The 13727-nt window shown below is 51.7% G+C and overlaps 1 protein-coding gene across 1 annotated transcript in view; it reads right to left on the reverse strand.

The window, feature by feature from the left end:
- Window positions 1-6745, reverse strand: part of Plxna4 (plexin A4) — a 533417-nt gene extending 526672 nt beyond the window's left edge. Inside the window, exon 1 of the mRNA XM_004661200.2 lies at window positions 6542-6745. The gene's annotated coding sequence lies outside the window, so the exon portion shown is untranslated. The remainder of the gene's footprint in view (window positions 1-6541) is intronic.
- Between the last annotated feature and the right edge of the window lie 6982 nt (window positions 6746-13727).

Below are 13727 nucleotides of genomic sequence, written 5' to 3' on the forward strand. Positions count from 1 at the left end.
GTAGGGTCTCACTCTGGTCCAGGCTGACCTGGAATTAACTCTGTAGTCTCAGGGTGGCCTCGAACTCACGGTGATCCTCCTACCTCTGCCTCCCGAGTGCTGGGATTAAAGGCGTGCGCCACCACACTCGGCTTGTTTTTTGGTTTTTTTTGTTGTTGGTGGTTTTTTTTTTGTTTTTTTTTTTTTTTTTTTTTTTTGTTTTACCATCAAGAAACAAGTCTGAGGGAGAAAATGAACCCCAGTAGTCTTTGCAATGGTGACAGGGCCACATCGGATGGTTTAATAGCACATCCCAGCATCTGCTGCAGTCACAACATGCCATCCCTTCCCCCTTTTGTGCAAAAACAAACAACCCATCCTAACTGAGTCTTACTACCCTCCTCTGGACCTTTCTGAGCCAAGTCCAAGGCGACACAAGCCGAGTTCCATGGGTGTGTATGCCAGGACAGGCAGCTGATCCGCACTGATCACCAGGGACGCCTTTGAACAGCTGCTGTTTTCCTGCCTCGCTGTCCAGTGGCCTCATCTTTGACTGCTCCATCCTCACACTTCATAATAATAATAATTTAAAAAAAAAAAAACTCTTCCACATACAACCTCAGGAATTGATTGCACTGGGCCGGATTCAGCGCATTGACTGCAGAGACAAGATCCTCTTAGCTAGTGATCTGTTTTGTGTTGGAGTGACAAAACATCCTAAAATCCAATTTGCTGTTGCAAATCCTGGTTCATAGAGAAGACACCCACTGGAGGAGTCTTCCCCGGAGGGAGAGGAGATCCCAGCTCACAGCCCCAGGTTCTGAGGGGTGCCTGGGAATTCACAGACACCTGTTGCCTTAAGTCTGCATAGTTTCCATGTCTCCTACTCTTGCCCTAGGTGAGAGGGGATGAAATTCCAAGAACACCCTTCCAGCCACTCCAAGTTGAACAAAACTTTCCCTTGCTTCACAGTGTACCGACAAGACAAAATAAATAGTGTATAGGATTTTTTTTAAAAAGTTTATCTTTTGGGGCTGGAGAGATTGCTTAGTGGTTAAGGCGCTTGCCTGTGAAGTGTAAGGACCCAGGTTTGATTTCCCCAGGTCCCATGCAAGCCAGATACACAAGGTGGCGCATGTGTCTGGAGTTCATTTGTAGTGGCTAGAGGCCCTACTGCTCCTATTCTCTCTCTATCTGCCTCTCTCTCTCTCGTTTTTTTTTCTCTCTCTCTCTCAACTAAATAAATAAATAAAATATTTTAAGTAAAGTTTGTCCTTTGAAAGTTAAAAAAAATAAAAAATAAACTAACCACCAGGGTCTCATGTGTGATTTTTCATTAAAATGTGCAGACCAGAGGATGGAATTTGTAGAGCCCTGGCATTGGGATGGGACAGTACCCACCATGGGCCACAGATTGCTTGATACCTTGCTTGTGAATGTTTCCGTATCACAGTACAATAGATATGACAGCAATATAGCATATTCCTTCTCTACCTTTTGTCTATTCATATAGAACCACAAGTCCAATTTCTTTTTATAACTATAAGACCATTTTCCCTATGCAGGTCATTGGCAACAAATTCTAACTACCACAGCATCCAGGCACACCACATTACATGGCATACCTAGACCCTTAAGAGAGCTAGTGAAAGAACGAGCAGTGTTACAGTAAGAATTCTTGCCTGAAAGTGAATGGGCCATCTGTTGCTTAGCAACCTGGGGCCTGGGGCATCTCACTTAAACTGTCATCTCAGCCTAAGTCCCTAGGCCATCAAAATGGGAATCCACGGTACCCACCTAACAGGTTACTTTCAGCATTCAGTGCGAAAGTGTCGTTTCCACAAAGCCACCAATTTGAAGTCATCACCTGAGAGAACCAAACTGCTACCACCCCGAGAGCCTCCCTGAATCCAAAGAGACACGGGGGCCTTCTCTCACTTGCTCTTTAGTGCTTCCCAGAAGAAAACTGGGAGTTGCCAAAGGAAGCATCAATCACCCTCAGAACTGAGTGCTCTGCTGGAAAGATCCCTACAACTTCCCAGCCCACCTTCAGCTGAGGATAAGACTCTACTTCCTTAATGAGTGGGGGAAATTGAGGCTCAAATAATAAATGAATTTGCCTGGGATCAGCAGTAATCCAAGGGGTGGGGGAAGTAGGGGTTCCCATCATATTCTCCCACTAACCCTGCAGAGGGATTAGCGACATGCTAGGTACATTTATTCACAGGAGGCAAGTGACATAATGCCCAAGAAGACAGGTCAGCTTGCTCAGTGCTGCTTGAGATTTGGTGCCACCACTTGGTGGCTGTGTGGCCCTGGACCAAGTCCTCAAGCTCCCTCAGGTCAGGTCCTTGCAGAGGGCATGGGGACAGCAATCGCCACTGACTTCTGGGATGCTGATGAAGAATAGAGGAAGCGGCCCATGGGAAGTGCTTACGTGATGCCTGGATCAAAGAAGCTATTCTATCAGCCATGGCTATCATCATCAATTAACCCTCTTTTCCATGCCTTTGTTTCCATAAAGGTTAAAATCAATACTAATGTCCCCCTGCCGCTGCTTCCCTCCTAAGGGAAGCTGGTACCCCCGTGATGACATAGGGCAGGGGTCCTCCTGCAGGACTCCATGGAAGGTTTGTTTTTTTTTTTTTTTAACTAAGCTGCTTTATAGCAAGTTAGAGAAACAGCCTCCTCCTTCTGCAGCAAGGCCTCCTCCGGTGGGCCTGCCTTCCCTTTTAAGATCCGCCTCTTAGCACTTGGCAGCAGAGCTCTCTTCTGTCTCCCTGCTGGCTCCACCTTCCTGTAGTAAGTAGAATGCTGCTGCCTGGGCTTTGGGGGAGACTAGAGAGTAAGTCAGGACAGTAAGAGGGGATCAGGTGGGTGTTTCAGGGAGGGAGTGGCCAGGACTGTAGCTTTTAAAGAGACAGTGTCTGCAAGGTTCTGTGTGGACCAAGCAATGCTCAGTGGAGCCTGCTGGGCAATTATTCTATTCATGTTCATCTCCCAAACAGTCCTTTGATTTATTAGCACGACGTCTTTTTTTTTTAAATGCCGCTCTTAAATATAAATAACACTTAATCATCCAGCTGTCGTTAAATTCATGTTATATTGATTTCTTGGAGTGCCGCAAATTTGAGGGTGAATGGGCCGATATATGGGCTCAAAGCAGATGAGGAGGAGGGAGGAAAGCGGATGACAAGGGAAAGCAATAAACCCAGGTCAGTAGCCCAGGGTCTAGACCAGTTTCACATCATGAATAAGGAGAGGAGAGGGCCAGATGCATCCAAGTCAAGATCGCGGTCAGCTCACAGAGCTGCTGCTACCCCACCGTGGCCAGCCACAGAGCCACTCCAACAGGTCTCCAGTGTGCATTGTCTGGGCAGTGCCTCCTCTGCCGAGAATGGGCAGAAGCAGCTAAGAAATGTCCCCTAGCTGGCTGGGAGGAGAGACGCTTGTTGGGGTTTCTCTGCATCAAAGCCTAACTGTACCCATGCACTCGGAGCACTTACTAACCCTTCCCCCTGCGCTCTCTCCCCAGGGGCAGGGATGCTGCGGTCGCCCTGGAGAGCCCCCACTCAATTCCCAGCAGCCCTCATCGTGATGAAAGGGATCTGCAAGCCAAATGCAGGCCCACTCTGCCGTGCTCACCTCCCTGTGTGCAGGGAGCAGTGCTGAAGCAGGAGAATGGAGGTGCCAGGAAGGAGAAGGAAACAAGAAGTTAGCTGCCTCCGATTCTCCCAGGAAACATCTGCAGGGCTCCCCTCCAACCAGAGGAGGAGCTGGGGAAGGAGATAGGGAAGCACCAGTTCACAGGTGACCCAGGCGTGTTCTCACCGGACAAGGTCCAGACACAGTAAGGGTTAGCCAGAAGGAAGCCTTCATGGCTGGCCCTTTTCTACTGCATGTGGCTATCTTCCAATGGAGACCACAAAGCTTGCAAAGGAGACCACTTGAAAGAGGAGTGGCAGAGGGAGAATATTATGGCATGCTCCAGAGCTGGGCAAAAGATCCCGAGGGGGGCGGAGACCGCGCTCGCCCAGCTTTACATTGGTGCTAATTAACGTCTACCTTGTCCTAGAATCCAAATTGGAACCCACTGGTAAGTACAGAAATGGAAGAGATTTTTTTCTGAGCCCTGATATTTTGCTTTGATATAATGACTATTGGCTTTGTATGAAAATGACAGATCCTGAGCCTTCCGATATGTAAGAAAGGAACGAGGAGAAAGAGGGACCGAGAGAGGAGGAGGGACAGGTAAAGACAGTCAGGAAGACGCCAGCCTCCCGCCCCTCGCCGGTCCCGTGAGAACGTTTCTCTGGGAGGCACCTACTGTTGCTATAGCTCACTATTTCTGTTGCAAACCATGTGCTACTGGCGTACGCTTACGTGGGACCTCCCCATCCGCACACTCAAAGGGCGTGCAAGCCAAAATGTGACAATTCTTCCACAGCCTGAAAGTCAGAGATGGACAGCCCCAGCGTACACATGGTTGGACCAGTTGACTGCGTTTGGCTAGACTCCCCATGAATGTGTGTGTGCATCTGGGTGTGTGTGTGTGAGCGCGCACAACACACACATACGCGCGTATGTGTGTTTTATGTGTGTGTGTGTGTGTTGTGTGCACACACCCACCCTTCTTAAAGAGAAAATAATGCTTCTTCCCCACTGGGTTCTCCCCCTTGTGAGATCTTTGCTTGATTCCAGCTACCCTTTTCAATCAATCAAAGGGCAGCTCACACTGCACACAGCAGGAATTCAGTCTCCCTCTGGGGCGTCTGCCTTTCTCCCCAGCCTAGCCAGAGACCTTGGCAGAAGTGGGGGAGAAAAAAAAAGTTTGCAAATAGCAGAGCTGGGGGATGCAGCAAAAGCCCTCTGTTTTGCACCCATCTTCAGGATTTACAAAAGAAACGGAATCCCGTATCCAGCTCTTTGGTCTCCCTCACGTTCTGGAAGACACCCAACATGTTTCTCCCATTGGAAGGTCTGTAGGACAGTCTACACACATGATCTTACAGAGAGGGCACAAGCTTAGCCCAGTTATTTTTGTTAGGTTGCTCAAAATGTCACTACCAAATATAGAGACACAGGAGCTTGCTAATATGTGTATTCGACCCTCCCCATAATGATTTATTTGAATCTCTTATCCTCCTCCCCACAAGGGAGCCCCCAAAGAAGTCTCTCTTAGCCACCCCCTCCCATGGGAACTATGAAAACGACCCTTTGGAGCCCTGACAACCTCCCACCTCTTCTAGGAAAAGTTTTCGAAATGCACAGCCTGTGAAACTGCAGCCAGGGAGGAAGGAAGGGACAGGGGTAGCTTGGGGAACCTTGAGCCATTGAGGTCTGGGGCGCCAGTTCTGCTCTCCAGAGCAGCTGAGCTCTGGGGAAGCAGGCAGACCCAAGAATAGGATGGGCATGCCCATGCGGTCCTGACAGTGCTCCCTCCCTGAGAGTCTTGGAAGACTACACCCTGTCTCTATGATCCCCTTTATATCTTGTTCAGATACCACACACACACACACACACACACACACACACACACACACACACCAAAAGGCATGTGACAGGTGTCAGCCAGAGGCACCGGGAAAGCCACTCCATGCGCCCAGGAAAAGACCGGAAGGCAGAGAGAATGAACAGACAGACCTGGTTTCTAAACCTTGTGTCTCCTCGCTGTCTACCGGGCGACCGAAGGACTACAGCACCCTCCCTAGACAAGGAACGTTCACCACGCCACGATGTCAAAGCCCCTTCCTGCCTGAAATCCCCGGCGCTTTCCGGGGAAGCAGTGCCTCGCCTCGGAAAGGCGCGTGTGCTGCCTCTTACTGGGGAAAGGCAGTGTCTGCTCGCTGCATATGCACCGCCCTACACAACCGCAGCTCCAGTCGCCTGCCTGTCTCTGCCTCCCCGCCACCGGGCCACCACGCTCCCCAAATCTCTGTCCGAAGATCTGTCTCCCATGAAAATCCCAGGCTATCCCAAAGGCCGACGGGTGGCGATTGTACCACCGGGCGGGTCTCCTAAGACCTCCCATGACTTCTTCCGTTTTGTTTTGTTTTTTTGTTTTGTTTTGTTTTTAAGCCCCAGTTAAAGATGAAAGAGACTGGAAACTGAAGAAAAAAAAAAATCCACTACCTCAGTCTACCGGGATGGGAGTGGAAATCCTGTCCTTATATAGCACCCGGACCCCACACCCCCGAAAGTCCTGGGGAAGAGAGAAGTGCGCGGTCTGAAGCGTGAGAGATGCAAAGACCATGGGAAACACCGCCCCCCCCAACCACCACCCCTTGCTCGGGCCGCGCTGCACCTTAACGCGGCGGTCCAGGTGGGACGTGGGCAGGTGCGTGAGCGCAGTGTGTGCCCATGTGCAATGCGTGCGCGGCGGCGGGCTGGCTCCGGAGCAACCGAGGACTCCCAGGTGGACACCCTCTTCCCCCGGGGAGGGGTGGGGGAGACGACGGAGAAGGACCCCTCCGATTGCGCTCTGCCCGGCCAGCCCCCATTCCCCCACACACACCCTACCCAGCCCCAACCTCCCGCCTCCCCGGAGGAGGATGCTTCTTACCTGGGAGAGCGCGGCGGCGTTTTCCCTCCGCGTTCAGCCCGAGCGCCGCATTAACACTGCAGATGGAGGTGCCTCTGCCTCTCGCCCTCCTCTGAACGTGCGCGTGTGCGCGCCGTGTGGCTGCTGCCTCCTCCAGTCCCCGGCCCCGGACTCACACACTCCACCAAGGCAGGCACCGGGCAGGCAGGGCAAGCCGAGAGCAGCGGAGGAAAAAAAAAAAAAAAAAAACGGAGATAGGAGAGGAAGGGGGTATGTGAGAGATGGGGAGGGGGTCCAGATCACAGCCTGCCGAGGCTTGACAGCTCCTCTGGCGGTGTCCAAGGTGGGCGTAAAAGGTCCAACAAAAAGGTCAGGCAATGGGGCTCGATGCCATGCACCCCCTTTTTAAAAAAAAATTTTCCTCCACCCAGCACCTCCACCCCTGAAGCCCAAACAGCAGCGAACGGTGACTCTCGGGGTGGGGTGGAGGGGGGGGGGATGCTGCGGGTGGCGACGGCGGGGGCTGCCTCTCCTCTTCGTCCCCACCCCCGCGGGCTGAATGTCCTTGATGCCAAGCGGGCACGGCGGCGTCACTCCGCGCCGCCCATGTTCCTCGGCCGGTCGGGCCGCTGCCCGGGCGCGGCGAGTGCGCGGGGACCCCGCCGGGGTGCGCTCTCCGCGCCTCTAGGCGCTTGGCTGGGGCAGAGCGGTGGCCGTCTCCAAGCTGCCCAGGGCCGGATGCTTGGCCGCCGCTGCCGCCGCCGCCGCCGCCGCCGCTGCTGCTGCTGCTGTTCCAGCCCCTGTCCAGAGACCCTCCGGGCAGTGCCCAAGCGCCGGGGCTGGGGGGCCTCGGGAGCCGCCGGCGGTTCCCCGGGGAGGCTCGGAGCTGCGGTGGTGGTGGCGGTGGCGGGGATGGTGGTGGCAACGGCGGTGGCAGTCGCTGCGGCAGCCGTGGTCCGAACCACCGGGCCTCCTCCCCGGCGCGCCCCCGCCCGGGCCCTCCGGGCAGGCTTCTCGCAAAGTTTGCAGGGGGCAGGGAACGGGGCCGCGCCGCTGGCTCGGCCGCCGCCGGAGCTCCCGGGCTGCCTGCTGCCTCCGCGGCTCGCTGCTGCTGTGCATTGAAGCCCGGCCAAGCGCTGCAAAAACTCCAGCTGCCTGGCGCTCTCTGGGTCCTCCTCTCCTCCCTCCCGCCCTCCCCGCTTCCCTTCCTCCCTCCTCGCCTCCTCCCCTCCCGCCGCTCGTCGCCCGCCCGCCCGCCCGCCGCTCCCTCTCTGGCTCGCTCGCTGGCTCGGAGCTCGCGGCTGACATCTAGACCGACGACGGAGAGCGGCCGGCAGAGGGGGGTAGGGGACGCCTCCCCCACCAGCTCTCCGCTGCTGCCAGGGCCCGCTGGCCTGTTCTGTCCAGGCACGGACGCTGGCCAGCACCACCTAGGTCTCCTTGGGCCGTGCCCCAAAGCCACCCAGGGCCCTGGCGATGTGGGACAGACCCGGTGCGTGCACAGTGACCCCCGGTGCGCACTTGGGATGGAGGCGCCGACACTCAGAGGGACGCACACACCCCCCACCCCACTTCGGGTGTTTGCGAGCTGATAGCAGAGTATGCACCCTATTCCTAATCAGAATCACACCCCAACGCTCTAACAACACTGCAGGGCACCAGAGGGTTCCCCACCCCTAGAGGCCCAAAGACCGAAACCCTGAGTTGGAAATGAATGGGCAATGGATGCCCCCAGAGCTCGCTGGGTAACCTGACTTATCCATACAGTCTCCACGAAGAGGCTGACCTTGCAACTCTAGATCCCGGAGCAATCACAGACAGACAATGCCAACAACCACCGGGGGAGGTGGGGTAATTTCAGACGCCCCCCGAAAAGAAATGTCGAGGTTGCTGTAGTGGAGACAGCCACCTGGTAAAAAGGAAATAGGCAAAGACAGGAAGTGGACACCCTTACCTAGAAAAATCTTGGCATGGACGAACCCTACCCCCCCTGCAAGGAATGTACCCCACTCGTGAAGAAAAAGCCCCGAGATGCCCGCCTTATTTTCTCATCTCTGCATCTCCACTCGTACCATAGACCCAGGGAAGTGAGACTGTCAGCTTTATAATGTCCGCCAGGAACGTTCTCTGATAAAACACTCATCAAAGATGGCCTTCCTGGAGACCACGGTAGTTACACATCCCATACCCCCCCAACCTGGCTTCGTCTCCACTTTTCCTCAAACCCAGCAACTTCCTGCACAAAACTGTCCCTCCTATCCACACATTTCCAAACCTGTTTATTTAGGTGGAAATGATTGACAGCAGCATCAGTTCCTACACCTTCCTATAGGGGTTATGTTTTCACAGAAATCAACGTTGTAAACTGGGGAGACTTTGAAAGGAGCTTTGAGAGGACAGGCTGTACAAGCCCCCAGGCAGGCGGTACATGTGGGTCATCAGGCTGGACTTAGCCACACAGAACAGGACTGAAGCTCTGCTCTCATCAGTGAGGGCAATAAATCAAGCCCGAGCCAGGAGGAAGCCAGACATTTGATTCTTTGGTTAAAGGGTATTCTAGGAGACAGTGCGGAGCCCTGTTAGGCTCTGGTTGTAGCATGACCCAGAAGGCAGTAAGGAGTTATCTCATTAGCTTACGTTAATACATCGATCTGGCTCCCGTCTTCTCAGAAACCCTGGATCCCAGACTGGAGATAAAACACACAATATCAAGTTAGTTTCAGAAGCCCAGAGAAACACATCATAACTCCCTGATGCCGTTTCCAGGACTGAGGAAGCCTGTCTGCCCAGTCAGGGAACAGTGTAGCCCAGGAAACACCTGCATGAAAAAAACGAAAGGAGACCCCCAACCTACAGACTGTGAACGTCTTACCTCACCTGCCCCAGACCTGCTTCTGGAAACTGTCCTCTAAATTTGTTACATGGTACCATCACAGGCCCATCCCAGAAGTGACAGACAGCCCAGAAAGTCCCATGCAAAATAATGCTTCAGTCATTCAAATTTGTTCGCCACTGAGACATCTTGAGGACTGCCATAAATCTGCTGAGAGGAAGGGAGTGTAAGCCAGGGCTGTCACCTCCGTGGCCAGGCGTTCCCAACACGTTTTTGATGCCACCCAATTGTCTTTTCTGCCCTTTGTGGCATGTGTGCACATATGTGTGTGTACGCATGCGCGCGTGCACACACACACACACACACACACACACACACACACATTCTAGGCCCATTTCCTGATGGACGGACAGGACATCAAAGATTTTTTGTTTCAGAGGTGCCAAATGAAATGTGTTTATTATTCTTTATTTCCTGCCTAGCATGTGGTGTCATTTATTTTCATTCAGAAAAAAAAAAAAAAACACCATGTGGGACCTGAAGAGTAATGATGGAGCCAAATGACAAGGAAGAAGTGAGCAGAAAGCTAGACTCACAAAAGGCAGGTGTGGCCCCGTCTGTTCTCCTGTTCTTAATGGGTCCTTCATTCAAACTGCCTTTTCCTTCTCTGTCTTCCACTGAATACCACGGAGGGATGGCCGGCCAAAGGGGCAGTTATGCCTTTATATTATTGTCAGGATGAGCTGAAAGGGTCAAAGTGACCACACATGAGAACTGATGGCCCATTGGATGCACCCTGGAGTCTGAAGAATGGAAGGATAGCCAAACTGAAATTGCGAGACTTATGCCAGGGTCCTCGTTCTGCTATTGACAAACAGCAGCACCTAGAGCAGGCCACATGCTCCCGGTGAGATTCCATCTCTCACCTGCCACCTTTATGCCTTAGCGAAGCAATGGCTCTTTCAAGAGTCTCGGCCTGCTAATGAGATTTGGAACTGTAAGGTAAGTGTGATGCACATGTAAGGACCTAGTCCTGCTTTTCAGAAAAAGCATACATGTTGCTGTTGTCGCCGTCATTATAAATGAAACAATGCCATCCCGACCCTTCTGCATGAATCAGGACACTGAAAAGAGACTGTGCCATGCATCTAAGTGTTCAAAGTGTGTTCCAGCATTTGGTCCAAGGCCCCTTGCTCTCACAGCTCCACCACCATCCTCCTCCCTCGGCAGGCTGGTGAGGAGTGACAAGAGACGCACGTGAGGCAGTCTAGCTGTTCTCTGCTGACAAAATGAGTCCATGAGTCACCCACACTCCATCCCTGGTTTGTTTGAGAAGCTCAGTAGGTCATCGTCTGGCCCCCGTGGCCACAGGAGGGAGAAACTAAATGGCATGTTGCTTCATAGAGCCCTATTTTCTAAAGAGTCTATTTTTGTGAGATTTTTTTTTTTTCTTTTTGACTGTGGTACATTTGCCAGGTTTGGGGAGAAATGTATTGACTCATCTCTCATAGCTGAATAAAAGAGCCAGACTTAAGAGGAGAGAGGAGAATTCCCTAACTTTTGCTCCACTGTGCTTGCACCATTTTCTCACCCTAGGAACAGAGCCTCTATTTGTTGTTGTTGTTAAGAGCCAGATGTGTCCGTCAAACAAATTGCCAGAGCCTCTTTCTGCCACAGGGACATTTTCCACCAAGCTCTAAGAGCTGCCCCTTTACTGCGCAGCGGATGAAAACCTGCGGCCTACGGCTGCTTGAAAACCTACGTTGGGGCGCCACCTGCAGGACAGCATAAGAATCGACGTTATCCCAAATCTCAGCCTGGGGGAAAAAAAAGAGAAAAAAAAGAAAAAAGAAAAAAGAAACGGGAGGGAAGGCCAGCCTTGGCTGAGATGGCTAACAGGTCAGGGTTTCACACGAAAAGGCGGGTCCGTTGCTTACAGCAGCCTTCTTTCTGTCTGCCTCTTCCTTGGAAGCTACCATCTCCAACAGCAACACCAGAGCCGTAGAATCTCAGTTCAATCAAACAAACTTACCCTTTCTTTGTTGTTGCTGTCGTTGTTGTTGTTTCCCTAAGAGTTGTACGTAAGCATCTGACCCCAGGGTTCTGTCGTCAACGAGCTGGAACATGGCACAGGAACATAGGGCAGAGAGGTGACTGTCCTTGGGACAGGATGAGGGAGAACCTTGGTTGCTAATTGTAACACAATTTCATTAGCTGAATGTTCTCGGGGAGAACCAACTTGTCCCCACTACACTAGCCCATGGATGTACATGAGGATGCAGATATTAACATCACCCCTCCCTCTGCTCAGCCAAGAATGTAGCCATCAACTGACACACTCCTCAGAGCCTCCTCCATGACGTCATAAATCCCCCCCTTAGTAAGTGGGTTTGGGCTGATCATAGGGTACCCACCTATCTTCTCATGTGTTAACTACCCATGAGCCATTTGGTGGACACACAGCTCAGCATCACCAGCCACATGGTGCCCTCCTAATGACATTTGCTTCTGACTTTAGGCTGGATCTCAGTACTCTGGGTGCTAAGCCAGTTCTCACGCTATCCCGTGGTCTAGGTCTCCCTGTCTTCCTCCCCCCAGCCCCCTCCAACCACAACACACCCCCACCCCATAGCTCTCTTCCTTCTCCTCCAGCTAGCATGTAGTTTTCTCGTTTCAAGTGCAAAAATGAAAAGTTAGAGGATGAAATCTGGTGAGGCGATACGGAAGACAGATGGGAACGTCTTCAGACCATTGGCTGGAGCAGCAGAGGCCCGGATCTGAGTCTTGTTACAAGAAAGTATCAACCCTGGGCTGGAGAGATGGCTTAGCGGTTAAGGCTCTTGCCTGCAAAAGCCAAAGGACCAAGGTTTGATGCCCTAGGACCCACATAAGCCAGATGCACAAGGCAGAGCATGCGTCTGGAGTTTGTTTGCAGTGGCTGGAGGCCCTGGTGCACCCATTCCCCCCCCCCCGCCTTCTCGCTCTCTCTCTTCCTCCCTCTCAAATAAATAAAAATAATTTTTTTAAAAAAATCGTTCTTCTGGCATCATTGGCACCTCACTCTTATTATCTGAGCCCATTTGTCTTTAGACTAAGAGAATAAAAGGGGAACATGTTTCATGCATGATGTCCCCCTGTGGAGTAGGACTAGATTAGATACCTGTATGAGTCCTGCCAGAAATTTCCTTTAGAGCTCCAGGGTTAAGTTTTTAGCATGTAAAGGGAACATGGCAAACCTCAACCAAAGGGTTGGACAGCTCCTGGACGCAGAACGTTGAAGTCCAGCACTCATTTCAAGTGGGCTTGAAATCAATCATCAGTTCCAGAGCATCAGAAAACAGAGGGTGATGTGGGACTATTCGTTTGATAGAGCCATCTGGCTCCAGCCCCTCTCTGAGAGCCTTCTAGAGGCCACCTTGAGCGGGACCCCAATGTGAGTAGTATGTGTGTAAAATATGAAGAAAGGGTAGGAGAGATAGCTTAGCAGTTAAGGCACTTGCCAGCAAAGCCAAAGGACCCAGGTTCGATTCACCAGTACCCATAGAAAGCCAAATGCACAAAGTGACACATTGCATCTGGAGTTCATATACAATGGCTAGAGGCCCTAGAGTGCCCATTATCTCTCTCCTTCCCCCCCTCTTTCTCACTCTCTCTCCCTCCCCTTGCCTCTCTTTCTCTCAAATGAATAAATAAAAATATTTTAAAATATATGATGAAACATTTTAGACACCAATGTGAGACCTCATGTTGACAGAGTACCCATTGGATATTGAAACGACCTGGCTCAGATTACACTGGCAACTCAAAATATACATCTGTTGATGCTTCTTGTCTACTCCCTCCAGTGATTTGAGATAAGCACCCTAGGGTGGGTGGGCACCAATTCTGTTTTTGTTCCCCCTAAGCACTGCTATTAGAATTAAGACACTCCCACACAACGGAACACCGGGCCGATGTTAAACAGATGAAGTGAATCTGTGAGCGTTGCTCTGCAAAACAACAGCCCAGGGCAGAATAGTGACTTGGTACACATATTTGCATATTTTTTTTAAGTATACAGAAGAGCTTATCTATCTATATAGGCCTGCCTTGTGCATAGAACATTCTGGAAGAATCCACCCCCAAAAAAATACTTTAACAGCAGTAACCTTGGAATGGGAGATAGGATGATGCATACTTTTGCTGTGTTGTTGTATATCCTTTTTTTTTTTTTTTGACATTTGTGTGCAAGTGCTACATTCTCCATTTTTATAAACAGCTCATCTAAAATGAACAAAAAAGTACTGCTGCTAAAAGCATCTTCCTCACACCGCCAGCCCTCTGCTCTCTCACTTCTCAAACCCAGCCAACCACTCCTCCACCCCATCTGCATCC

This window comes from Jaculus jaculus, chromosome 10 (assembly GCF_020740685.1).
Source record: "Jaculus jaculus isolate mJacJac1 chromosome 10, mJacJac1.mat.Y.cur, whole genome shotgun sequence".
Classification (NCBI taxonomy): Eukaryota; Metazoa; Chordata; class Mammalia; order Rodentia; family Dipodidae; genus Jaculus; species Jaculus jaculus.